The sequence below is a fragment of the Gallus gallus genome, chromosome 18 (genome assembly GCF_016699485.2).
Source record: "Gallus gallus isolate bGalGal1 chromosome 18, bGalGal1.mat.broiler.GRCg7b, whole genome shotgun sequence".
In the NCBI taxonomy this organism is placed as follows: domain Eukaryota; kingdom Metazoa; phylum Chordata; class Aves; order Galliformes; family Phasianidae; genus Gallus; species Gallus gallus.
This window is the reverse complement of record NC_052549.1, coordinates 6,802,353-6,816,044: the sequence shown is the minus strand read 5'-3', so window position 1 is coordinate 6,816,044 and position 13,692 is coordinate 6,802,353. Positions and strand designations below refer to the sequence as shown.

The following is a 13,692-nucleotide window of genomic DNA, read 5'->3' as shown; positions in this document are numbered from 1 at the left end:
ACCCCCCAATGGAGACCTGCATGTGTGAGTGATTCATTGATGCCAGCTACCAAACAACCCCGACACATAACATTTCCCACCTCTGATATTTAGAAAGCCCCTCTCACCCTTTTAGCACCAATGGAGCCCTCGAAATGTTTTATTGCTAATTGTCTAATGCTCCGTGATGAATGGCTGCTTGACTGAAAATGACAACCCCTTTTCTCTCAACTACTTCATTTTCCTGGCTCCAGTGGGGGTGAAGAGGAAAAAATAAATCCGATTACATCATATTTAGCCTCTTGGTTATGAATGAAGATTAAACTTAATTTAAAAGTACTTCTGTCAACGATGCCCTGAGCCCCCGCTCCCTTACGCTCAGTAAGTGCTGCCTCAGATGCGGGGGCAAAATGTTCCAAAGGCAGCGCCTGGTCAGGGCAGCGGATCACTGAGATATCGGGGGAAGCGGCCCGGCCAAATCTAGATGGCTGCATTTGTGATCACAAGGAATATTTTGGCTACTGAGTAATCAAAGAGCACACTTGAACCCTACACAAAACAACTTCTGACTACAGCCCTGCCTCCAGAATAAAGGCAACAGGGGAAGGCCCCTCCAACTGGGAATCGCTGCACTATTAGCCATTCTTTGAGTCTGCTCTGGTTGGAAGATCTGCAAGGATGAAGGAGATTTAATAACTTGAAAAAGAATAAACCGTGTGTCTTTCCCCAGCATTTGTATTTATCACTCCTTTCCTGCTTCTTACACTTTTTCCCTTTAGGGAATCTGATCTCTTCAAAAAGAAGATCAGCATGATCAGCCAGAGTCGTGTGCATAACATTATCTTTGCAGCCGCCACAAAATGCCATGAAATCCAAATGCACGGTGACAGGGTTGGCTGTGCAAAGCTCTACGTTGAACTGAGCCATTTTCAAAGAAACTTGTACCTTCGGTGGCAAACAGAAAGCTTTCCATTTTCTCTCCCAAATGACGAGACAGACATATGCATGGGGTTATCTGATTAATTCAGAATCAGAAACAGACACAAAAGAGACATATTCCAAACCTGCCAATGTTCAGTATGAACCTCTGGGACATGTTTATTTGGCTTGGGAGTTACAAGTCTTTGCTTGTGAGGGCAAAGGGACCCAGGCGAGTCAAGTAATGAATCTAGGCTTCCCAGACACAGATCTGACATTTGCTCTCTCCCTCTGACTCAGGCTTTGACTGGGTTCAGGGATTAATTAGGCCATGCAAACGAGTTAGGTTCTCTCTTCTGGCAACCTGGTCACGTAGGGAACCCCCACCCCTCCCCTTCCCCACGCTCTCCTTCCCCATAATGAAGCATGACTGTAGTAAAACAAGTCTTTTGATGGTGCCTCTTCTCATCACTTTCAAGACAAACAATGTCTCAGAAGCCCCCCAGCTGCTCTTATTTTTCTTATATCTACAGTTACATCTTGGGTGTGTTTACTCATCCTCATTAAATATGTGTCCCCCACCATCCTTTTTAATATCCTTCCTTTATTGCAGTTTACACAACACATCAATTACAGGATAGAGTTAAAACTTTTAGAGCCATTTTTGGGCATAGTGCAACATCCCACAGCACCACCATCTCTAAAGGAGAACTGACACAGGCTGCAGTAGGAACACGAGACAAACACCTCTGCAGCAAAGAAAGCGGGGTCACAAATCACTTGTGTGTTCAGCTCAGAGCAAAGCATTTCTTACACACAGTCAACTTCCTTCAGAAAATATCAGTTAGGAGTTTGGCTTTTTTTCATTCAAAAACATTCACAAGTGACTCCTACTTTCCTCGTTTTAGCACAGACACTTGTAAAGTCTACGATGGGACCATGCGAAGAAAGCACCCATCCCAGGACTGACAATCAGCTCGATTTTCACACGTATTCCTTGGTCTTAAGATCATTTTCTTTCAAGACTGAAATAATGGCACTGAACGGAACGCCTTGCTGTTTAGAATGCCTTCCGAAGTCACATCTACTTTTAAAGTACTTGTTTTCATAATAAACACATCAGGAAGATGCCAGACACAAAGGAGTATTCTTTAACCATCACTTGGAGTCGTTCTCTGCACACATCTGCACGTGTGTGTGTACACGTGTGCAATTGCTTCCCATGCAGGAAAAGTGTTCCTGTTATTCCCACTCTTGATAGAATAATGAGTTTTTGGAGTACTCTTGTGTTTTTATTTACAAAAAGATCAAAACCAAACAAAAACCGTAATTGCCATGACCACAGTAGGACTTTCACAAGAGTTCCCCATACTCTGAACACGAACATCAACTTTTTAAGCACACTGGGCACTTCACCTCAAACATTAGGTATCAGTTTGCACAAGTGATTCAAAGAGACCTACCTTTGTGACAGAACAAGCCACACTGCTGCTTTGGTAGAGTCTCATGGCAGAGCTGGCTTTCTACCCCACTTTCACTTAAGATTTACTCAGTTTTCTCATCAGAACAGAAGGTAAGAATAACCTTGCTCTGCAGACCCTCACCTCAGTCCCTCACTCCAGGGGCACAATTCCACTTGTGATACTGGAGTTTGCCTGTCATCCTCCCATGTTAGATCTCTTAAATAAGCAAATAAATACACAGCCTTCCTGCAGCCCTTCTTGTGCCGAGGCTTTGGTCTCGCCCACAGCTTAGGGCTGCAGGAGCAGGGCGGGGGCGAGGTGGGGGCGATCGCCCTCCGACACCGGGAACCGTTTGTAAATTACCCTAAGCTTCCCTTAGTCATTATTCCATTAACTGCCTCTTGGTAGATCTGTCAGTAACTAAGCTGGGTCTTATTTGTAGAGAATCAGAGGCTATTTGCTGTACTAAGTGAGCCATGAGAGCGAAAGGGTTTGGGATTTATTTGTAATTACAGTCGGGATTTTTTTTCTTCTCCTTCTTGCCTGGACCCCACTGGTACTTTCATTCACATTCCCTAAGCTGAAGCTGGCGCCAGGATCACAGGCTGGCCCTGTGTTTATGTCATTGAGACTAGGACAATATTTCAGTGTGGAGCCAGACCGCAGGGATCCACTCTATAAAACCCTCACTAAAAATAGACAGCCGCCCTGCCCCCAGGCCTGCGGGCCGCCGGCACCCTGCGAGGCACACAGCCCCCAGCCAGCCTCCAGCTCCCCAGGGCCCTCTGTCCCCGCCGGCTCTCTGCAGAGGGATGCAGCACCTCGAGGTACCCGGCTGCCCCACGCCCAGCTGGCAGCACGGAGCCACTGAGCATCCCAGAGCCAGAAGGGCAGTGTGGCTGTGGCGGGGAGAGAAAGAGATACCTGAACACACCGGTGCGTGGGACAACTCCTCTCCTTCTGCAGCTCGTGGAGGTGTTCAGAAAGACCCCGGCGGGACAAACCTGGGTCAAAGACGTCACCTCTGTCTGATAAATCTTTCCTGCAGCAAATTAAAAAAAAAAAAAAAAAAGAGCTGAACATTTCCATCTCATAGCTGTCAATTTTATTCAAAAGCATGAACCGGGGCAAATCATTCAGCCTTTTCAATGCCAGTGGTGCGTGATCCCTCAGCTTGGGAGGATAAATGTAACAAGCCCAGTGTCTATCGATTAGTTCAGCAGCTACACAGACAAGACAGGAGGCACTCAGTGCACAGATCCTCAAGGTAAGAGCCTGATCCCGCAGCTCAGATCCTGACGCTGGAGAGGCTTCATTCCAGAAGCCTGTGAAGGGACGGAAAAAGTTCACATGGACTTTAGTGGGCAGCAGAGCCTCCCAAGGGGCAGTGGCAAGGAGCAGGCAGGCCTCGATTCCCTCGTGTCCCTGTACGTCCAGTTGCTAAGAATGCACTCCCAAAGGCAGCGGATGCCCGGAGTAGCAGCACTGCTGCTGAGCACTGCCAGTGTCCCGGGGAGCAGCTTCTGTCCAGGTCCCTGTCACCAAGTCACCACCCTGGCACAGCCACGTACCAGCAGGAGCCAGATGCAGCTGTGCATGCTTGCCCAGGCCCCAAAACTGAACTCACGGCTCTGAGATCCCAGGTAGAACCCAGAACACTGTCAGACAGTGCTCATAATGGAAGCTGGCTTTGGTCTGATTGGCTCAAACAACGCCATTCAGTGGGCAAACAAACATCTGTAAAAGGAGGTAAGAGCTTGTGTTATGGACTAAGAGCACAGGAAAATAGCAGCTCCTGGTTGAAAGGCTGTTCTCAAAACCTTGTGTGAACATGTGGAGATGTATGCAAGGATAGCTGTGATTTCATATGGAGATTTATCACTGACTGTGGGAAGGCAATCCAACAGATTTCATATAAACACGTGCACGTTTTCTGCACTGTGATAGGTGCACTTGACACATGCTCAGTTATTGTTGTTGAGTTCAGCTTCTTTCAGTCGCTCACTCTGCTTTCTCAGCTAAAGGTATTGGTGAACACCGGCGCCCTGCAAGCAGGATTGCTTTGCAGCAGGCATTGTGCACGTGCTGAAGGCACTTCAGGCCCTGCATTCTGGTCCATCTCAATAGACAACAAAGATTAAAAAAAAAGGGAGAAGACAGATGAAAGCACGCAAGCACACGGAGTACAGAACTGGCCACCACAAGGTCACAAAACAGCAAAGCTGAGCACTCCTCGCTTAGGACAATTCATGTCTTTTATCACAGTGAAATACTGGCAGGGAGATGTTGCACGGCCTCATGGCATCTCCTGATCTCATTGCAGTGGAAGGGCTGATCCCTGCCGCACAGAAGGCAGTGGCAGACGTGTGCGGTGCTGCTGGCAATGGCCCTGCTGACTGGTGGTGAGTGTGAAGGACTAAGAATGCAGATACAGCGAACAGTTGTGCAGGGAGAAATACCGGTTACTCTCTGCACAAGTTCTCAAAGTAATCCTCACAGAAAGGAAACACCACACAGACAAAAATTAGTTTAGAAGCAGCCTTCTAAATTTAACGTAACCGTTGGTATGGTTTCCTACTTTGCACCTGAATGGCTGCTGTTCCTCCATGCGGGTTGGGGAGCGGTCCCTCTGCCGCCCTCTGAGCAGGGCACGGGGAGCTATGCAGAGCAGCGAGACTGGAGGGCCTATGTGTGAGCATGGAACAGAGACATTCATGGCAATGAAGCACGCTGTACCAAGTCCCTTAATGTCTGAGAAACACCCCCAGGACTGTTCTCGCACCTCGTGCTGCAACTCTCCACTGCCTGAGCCAAGGCTGTGGATGTCTTTGTCTCTGGGTGGACTTGCTTTGTGCCCAGAGCTCACTGCTCACACACCTGACAGTGGGTACAGTGCAAAGCGAGACTCTGAGCAAAGCAGGGCAGGAACTGAACATCATCCCAGCAAAACGAATTCTCTCCCCGTGTTCTGCCAAAGAATCCCAGTGTGGCAGCATGCACAGCACTGAAAGCTTTTCACAGGTGGCCACTTGATGGATATGCCTCATTTTCTACAATGCTTAAGCTATGCAGCCTCAGTTGAGCCTCTGTTCATAGCAGGGAGTGCGTTCACAACAGCTGCAATTCAAGCCAGCTGGAACCGTGCTTTGAACATGTAAAGTACTGATATGAAATGTCAGCTCTTAGGTGGCTTGGATAAGCACACCCACAATCAGAGGATACTCAGTAATTTTGTCTGTAGACCATCTATGTTTTAGTTCTCCAACCATAACAATGACATCACACCCATGATGATACCATTAAGATAACATATATATATATATATTCTGTCAAAGATTTATTGTCGCATCTCAGAGCTCAGACATGGGGCGACCATGTTTGGTATTGTACTAATGCATAAGAAAAAGGCAGTCCCTGCCCCTACAGAAGTGCACAGCCTGATCTAAAACCAAGAGGGAGCACAACAGAAGACAGACGCTGTAACGGCACTGTGCTGGATTGCTGCAGCACACCCACGCTTGGCTCAAGTGTTTTGCAGATAAAGAGCTTTAGAAGGATGCTTCAAAAACATAAGATGCTGTAGTGAGGTCCCTGCACAGCCCATGCCTGACGCTGTGCGTCCCGGTAAGTCACTGCTGAGAGCTGCCAGGGAACTGAAAGGCTTCAAAGGATGCTGAATGACAGAGAGGCCTACAAACAGAGAGGATCATATATTAAGGGGCAAAAACACTGTCTTACGTGTACCACAGAACGGCGTGGTGATGTGTGTTTTCCACATGAAACAAAGCCAAGCCTCCAGCTATTTGGTTATTCTTTGCACTGCTCCCAAACAGCCCGGTCAGGCAGTCGAGCCGCTGTCTCCACAGCACTGCTCCCACAAGAGCCTTCTGCGATGGCTTTCACAGCTTATTTGAACTGCAAGCACCTCTCTTAATTTTAAAAGAAAAAGAACAGTTGTTCTGAATCTGCAGATCTCTTCAGGTGAAGAGCTGAGAATTCAGCATCAGTCGGATCTCAGACACACCTTCCCAGCACGGCAGGTATCTGCTGCAGGAGCAGCCTGTGGGCTCCCTTCAAAACGTTTATGGAAATGTATTCTTTCAAATCCTCACGCAGCCTTTCTCCCTTCCCTCCACCATTTCAGAACAGGGGTACATATACAGCTCTCTCTTTTCCTTGGCATCTGGACAACTCTTCTACTGTCACTGCCCTGGAGTCCTCAGCTGGCATAAGAATTCCAAAATAAATGAGGGTGTTGTAATCAGGAGAAAAATATTGTGTCCTTGTGGTGTTGATGTTTTTGCAGCTCAGCTTCTCAATGGCCACCACAAGTCAAGCTGCATATTTCTTTACAAAAATATGCTTGCACTGCTAACTTGGCAAGGCACTCATTGAATAGGCATTTAGATACTTAACTGTTCACTGTGGCCAACAAAGTTCTGTAGGAGAACCTGAAATGGGGAAGAAGAGGCACCTACATGGCCAGCAACCACAGCAAGCAGGCAGTCCTTATGGCAAATAGTGCCATACCATTAGCCGAAGGCTAACAGTGAGAGTATACCAGAGCAAATGTCTTTAAAGAGACAGACACTGATTAAATGTCTCCTAAGTCTATGCATGTTTAAAGAAATCACCTAAGCAAAACAAACCTAAGCAGATAATTTATGAACCTACCTACAGACAAATAGGGAAGAGCACGTGAGGAGAGCATCAGACAGTACTGCAAACCAGCATGGAAGTGCCTAAAGGTGTGCTGCTGTGTAAACTCACATAGCCTGCAGTGCACTACCCAGAGAACTAACTAAGGCCGGGATGGGATCTTGAAAGCACTCGATGCCAGCTGGGTTCTGCCAACCTCTGGTCCTGCCAAACGGAATCCCCTAAGAGCTCTTATCTGTGCAGTACTCTTACTGGGGCCACCCAACTTCCAGCGCCCTTCACTTCTTTCAGAAAGTGATGTGCTGTCTCAACTTCATTTCCCAAAGCGAGGTTACATTTATTCTGTAGCCATAGAGCTCCTGTAGGCGTATTTGCCCGTCCCCCATCATTTCACACCAAAGTATCATCAAACTCTGCTTATTTGCACTTTCAGCCTGTGCCTTCTCACCAGGAAGAGAGCACGGACAGAGCTGGAGCTGTGTATTTGCTCAGGCTGCACCATTTAAGTCACGATCACCCAGGCTGCCCATAGCTTTCTGATGTCCTTCCCACAGGTGCTCCCCAGCTGCTGGCTGCAGCGCACAGCACCAGGGATGGAGGTTTGCCCCGCACACAGCAGGTGAGCGTGGGGCAGTGAGGTCACAGTGCTCGCTCCTGGAGGAACCCAACCCAGCAGAGCTCCTGCTCCTGCACAGGGCACTCAGGCTCGGGGATCTTCGCAGCCTTTTCCAGCAGAACTCAGCAGATTGGTAGAGGGACGGGAAGGACAGAACACACACAGCCCAGCTGCACCAGTCTTCCCACAGCTGTCGATTTTTATCACAAAAGGGCAGTCACTATGTGTTATGAAAGCCCAGAAAATACAATGTTGGTAGGAAACTGTTGAGCATCACGTGGCAGAATCTGTGGAGTCCATAACTACTAAGAGTGAATTATGCCTCGTTTCAGTGGCTGCCAACATGCAGGCTATTGAGTCTGCTGAAATACTTTCTAATCGAATTAAAGCACGGGAGACACCTGTGACATCATCAATAGCACAACGTATGCTGAACATACCAAACGTAGGTATGGCGAACCTACAAGGGAACGGGGACAGCTGGTTCTCCTCCCACTAATTTCGTATTGAAGTAGGGAACAACCACACAGTATCATCCAGCGTGAAAAAGCATTCAAAAGGTACTTTTAAATTTAAAGACTGCCCCAACACAAAAAAAACATTTTCCATGGGCAAAGTTTGCTGCTTCAGATGAGACTGTTAAGCTGAAAACCAGACTACTGCCAACTCGGAAAGCAATAGGGAGCCGATGCTCGAGGCTGCTGACCTCTCTCTACTTCTGCGGCTTCAGTGGACGCTGAAGTGAATCCTCAGTTTGTCTTTAAAATTAGTTGCCAAAAGGAAAATATTTTTTTCTCAGGATTGGTTCAACTGATTTTCTGTAAACAGATTTAGCAAATAATATATAACGTTGAAAGTAAAACAATAAATCTGTCTGCCATAAAAACAATGGAGCTCTCACCAGCTTGCTCATTAGCAGGCCCACGAGCATGAAATGCATTGGTTTCATACTTGCTCCAAAGTGAAAGTTGTCATCGAGTGCATAAAGGACAGTCTATTCTAGTCCTACTATTGCTTTCTTCATTGATTTTCAAGATGCAATGCTGGACACTGGATGAAAGTGCCACAGAACACAGGAGATGTGTGCGTGAGACACAGCGTGTTTTCTTCTGAAACGCCCCTTTTTCTGATGCTGTGGGAATTTGCTAAGATTTACTTAAGGAAAAATATTACCATTCAAACTCCTGCTGAGTAAATGTGGTTTTAAAAGCCTGCGGTATTAAGCCTTTTATCTTACTTTATTTTACCTAAACTCTTACCCAAATCCTCTCCTTACAGACGTGGATACCATAAGAACTGTGGTCTTCGATTAAGTCCAGAACCGCACATTCTACATGTCAGCTATTTATATTTCAACAAACAATGCATTTCATAGCCCCATCCTTTGAAAGCCTCCAGGAGTCGCAGCCGGCACAAAGCACAGCGCAGCAACAGTTACATCTGAGCTCACACAGGAACGAGAGCACCGGCTTTTCTCATGTCCAACGGATGGATGTGGAGGGAAGTCAACAGTGCCGAGTGCTGAAGGCACAGACTGCAGCAGCACGAGGGGTCAGCGATGAGTTTGACCCGCTGTGGCCACCGCTCCGCAATTTAATTAACATTTCCATTCTAAAGAAGCCCAACCCATTTGCAAGTACTAAGTAACATGGTAAATATGGAACAAATTATCGGCAACAGCAGGGGACATTTAAAATATGCATCTTGAGTTCAGAGCCACTCAGAAACCTGCGGTGATGCAGTCACTCAAACACAGCCATCCTTATGAGCGGGGCAGTGCCGGCGGTGCAGCGGAGCCTCGTGCCACGCACGGACACACAGCGCGCCCCGCAGCGCCCAGCACCGGGAGCACGTGGGCCTGCGCCCCGGCGGGTGTGCACTTCGGGCGCTTCCTAATGATGCAGAGTGGCGTTTTTCAATCTCTTTGGATTTGGAAACCCGCATCCCTTCTCTCAGGAAGGCCGGGCTGCCGTCACGGTGTGCGCAGGGCTGTGGGCTTGGAGGCTGCGCCTGCCGGGCCTGCTGTTGGCGGGCACACCGCCCGCTGCACCTCACAGCCACCGCTGCCCGGCCCGCCCCGCAGCGCCCCGCAGCACAGATCCGGGAGGCAGCGATCACACGCCGAGCTCCTGCGGTGCAACCCCACACAGAGCGCGGCCCTCTGTGACACCGCGGCTGACGGCCCCGGGGCTGGAAAAGCGCCACAGGGTTCCGTTCATCCCACCCACTTACAGACACTCGCGTCAGCAACGCCGTGAAGCCCGTGGGGTCCATCCGTACCTGAAGGCAACCGCGGGAGTCTCGGGCCCGGCCCGGCCACGCCATCACCTCACGCTGCCCGGCAGGGGGCGCGGCGCGGCTCCAGAGGGCGGCCATGTTGCGCGTGCGAGGCTCAGAGGCGGGAAGCGGAGAGGCGGGAAATGAAGCGGCGGGAAGCGAAGCGAAGCGGCGGGCACGCGCTGCGGGAGCCGTGCGCGCGCGCAGTGCTGCAGTTGGCCGCGCCGCAGCGCACGTGTCAGCCGCACGTGCGGGGCTGCTCTCGAGGCGGGGCGCCGCTGCGTGCTGCCTGAGCAGCAGAGCCAGCCTGACCGCAGAGCGCTGTGCAGCGCCACGCAGTGCTGAGCGGCCAGGACAGGGTGAGGTGCGCTCGGGCCTCCTCTACCCCCTGGGCCCAGCACACCGCGGTGCCATTTCTGCCTTATTACTGCCCGTGGGTGCAAAGCCCCGAGCGTGTAGCGCCTGTCGAGCTGACACCAGCGCTATGCATTCAGGCTGGGACCAAAGCCATGCAGGAGTGCTCATCACACACTTCCACCCAAATAAAATAACACGTCACAGCTGAGAACTGTGCAGGGGAACGTCCAGCTCGGTGAGATGCAGTGTGCAGACGGCGCTGCAAAACGGCGCTGCAGCAAAATGGTGCTGCAGCAGAACGGTGCTGCAGCGAAGCCCCGCGGTGCACGCAGTGCGTCGTGCATCTGGAGACGAGCAGCATGCGGCTCGTGTGCTGGAGCAGAGCCAGGGCTGAGCCCCCAGCGGTCGAAGCTGGATCCTTGGTAGCACTCGTGATGGGAGGTCAGCGCAATGAAAGGGCCCTAGTAGTTTGAGAAGGAACACAGCAGCACCTCTCCTGATGGGAGGTCAGGCGCAGTGAGCAGGAGGGCCCCCCTTGTGCTGGCAGCTCCGTTCCAGTGCTTGGCTGGGCTCCAGAAGATTAAAATAGAGCCTTAGACTGTCCCCTCGGCAGCACTGCCAGCCAGAGCCCTGACAATCCTGGGGTTGTACTCAAACGTGAGTCCCGCGGGAGCGTGGGCTTTACCCGAACAGCTGAGGCACTGACTGGGTGGAAGCGGGCAGCGTTATTGCTGCTGTGACTCAGAGTGGAGGAAGAGAGGGATCACGACGGAGCTGCAAGAGAGGGGGATCAGAACGAGCCTGCAGGGCACGCGGCGGGGAAGGGCTGAGTGCGCCCCAAAGGAGGCTGGACAAAGCCTTGTTCTGGGGCTGGGTTCAAAGCCTGCACTGCCATGAGAATACATATTAAAGGATGCGAGCCCAGGCCCTGGTTTAGCTCCTCTCTGTCACCATTTCAGGGGGAAAAAAAGTAAAAAGGCAACATTTCCATTTCTCAAGCATTTTAAAAGCAGGATGGGAAAGGGCGGAGGCCACGCAGGTTCTTATGAGGAACCTCCCTGTCAGTGGCAGAATCACTCGAGGTCCAGAAATGGTGGCAGCTGAGGGGAAGCAGAGCCACGTTGCTGTACGTGTGTGACTGCCTGATACGAGCACTGAGTGTCAGCACTGAGGAGCTCCAAGGAGCGATAAAGCAGCAGGGGCAGATGGCAGCATGGCGGACGGGAGGCACTCACTATTGTGGCTCTGTTTATCACCACGTAATGAAGGCATCCGCACCTGATTTTCACAGAGCGTTACAGACAGCACTGAAAAACACCACTTTGGCATTGCCATTTTGTGTTAAAGAAGTCAAATTTGGCCGACTGAAATAAATCATGTTGGAAATATCGCATCGTTTCAGTCCCACAAATGCCCACCTCACCAAAGTCAACGGTTTTATTTGGATATTTCCAAGAGACGGTGTTAACATTGACCGGTAGAAAAAGGCTGTCTTGTCTTGAAATGCACTTTAGTGTTAGTTTATAAAGCTCGAAAGCTGCTGTTCAGTTCAGTGCTTTTTTCCCTGCAAGTAGTAGCAGGTGAGAAGCAGAGGGGAGAATTCAACTTGATTTTTGTCCTGCATGTTTGTTATAATAAAAACAGACCTGAAAACCGCAATAATTACATGTATTATTTGCACAGATAAGAGGCAGAAGCCCTGCTGATTAATTAGAGCTAATTAATTAATATTTATAAATAAAATAGAAACTAAGACAATGTAAGTATTGTAAGCGACTCCTTTTGCAATGAGCATGTGTTGGTTTGAAAGGAGAGTCTGAAAACAGCAGTCTGGGGAAGAGATTGGAGGAGGTTCTTTATGAAGGCTTTTCGTGTATCCACTAAACAATAAAAAACCCAAATCAAACCCCAAACATTTATTTAAAGACAGAATTAAAAAATACACGAATAGTTTGTTCAGAGATGACGGTTGATGTAGGTTAATGCACTGCGATGGAACAGCAGGATGGGGATCTTTTGCTGTCAGAAGAACAAGTGAAAAACATGCCTGCATGTCTGCTGCCATCTTTCCGGTCGGCTTAAAAGCATTTCATTAAAACAGTGCAATGCAGAGCAGTCACAAGCAGCTCCGTCCCTCAGGATCCCATGGCAAATGTGTCATAAAGCTCTGTATGTAAAGAACAACTCTTAGCTCTGGGCAAGCAAAACACGTCAGCAGCCAGGCCTGAAGGACGCGTGGTGCATGCAGGGTGCAGCACGGTGAGTACATGCACACAGGAAACGGTCCTTTACCGTGTGCTGCTGCTTCTCCTAAGCAGTTTCTCAGTGCTCTGCACATGACTGAACAGCCACATGTTGGTTGTTTTTTTTTTTTTACCAACTTAGCAAATGTGGCAACGGTGTTTTGAAATTCAAAATGAAGGAAGCAGAAATGACCAACGCTGTAAGAGTTACTTTGCTCCCTCCCTTAACTCCACTTTGGCTGCATTTTGGTTACAATATTTTCCATGTGTGAAAGTACCCACAGATATTCCAGTTGGATGCTGTTATTCTGAAGCTTGCACTGAGTTGGCTGATCCATGGCTGATACAGACATCCACCCACACTCACGTTCCCACATATACCTGTGCACTGATGATGTGGTAGGGATGCTAGCCAGAGAATGGTGTCCCTGCTCTGTCACAAGCTCTCTGTGACCTTTGGCCATGACACTTATTCCAGTTCTGCCATTATCTGTACAGAAGGGAAGGAGTGCATGAGGCGCCAGGAGGCCCAGGCAGAACGGCAGCTAAATCAATTCAGCAACCTGTGCATGTTTGGAACAAGGTAAGCTGTTACCAAAGCAGAATCCTCCAGTTTCCCTTCAGCATTCAAAACGGGGCTTGTTCTTATTTCTCCTGCTTACATACACTGACCCAGATTTATACTAAATGAGAAATTTTGTGGTGCTTTTCTTTTCCTCATATAAGGATATGTGAAAAACAGAATCATAACAGAAGAGTGTGTTTCACTTTATAAGGTAATTCCTTCAGTAGGTAATATCTGGGGTGTTTCTCGACTACAACCAGATTATATATACCCTCAAAGCAGCGTGTTTACAACGTGGCTTGAAAGCACAGATTCACACCAAGAATGCGCAGCGGATTCTGCCTGGCTGTCATTGTAAAGGCACGGCTGAGCGCTGCAGAGCCCGGTGTGCAGCCATGGGACGTCTGTGCTGTCACTGCTCTGATGCAGAGATGTGTGCTTGTGTGCCAGCAGCTTCTGCAGGTGCAATGCACTGATGGGAAAGATGCCACTGCAAACCTGACTGCCCAGATATCACACCTGTGTTAAGGCATGCATTGCTCTCACATACAGACCCTGGAAACCATGCCCCTGTCTGGTAGGTTTCTGACTGTATAGGCCAAAATAACAATGTGG

At 49.2% G+C, this 13,692-nt stretch overlaps 1 long non-coding RNA gene across 1 annotated transcript in view; it reads right to left on the bottom strand.

Moving 5' to 3' along the window:
- The window catches only part of LOC121107128, an 82,627-nt gene extending 73,177 nt beyond the window's left edge, over nucleotides 1-9,450 (bottom strand). The window contains exons 1-2 of the long non-coding RNA XR_005840706.1: nucleotides 3,932-9,450; nucleotides 3,285-3,402 (exon numbers count right to left, since the gene is read on the bottom strand). This is a non-coding gene — a long non-coding RNA (uncharacterized LOC121107128). The remainder of the gene's footprint in view (nucleotides 1-3,284; nucleotides 3,403-3,931) is intronic.
- Between the last annotated feature and the right edge of the window lie 4,242 nt (nucleotides 9,451-13,692).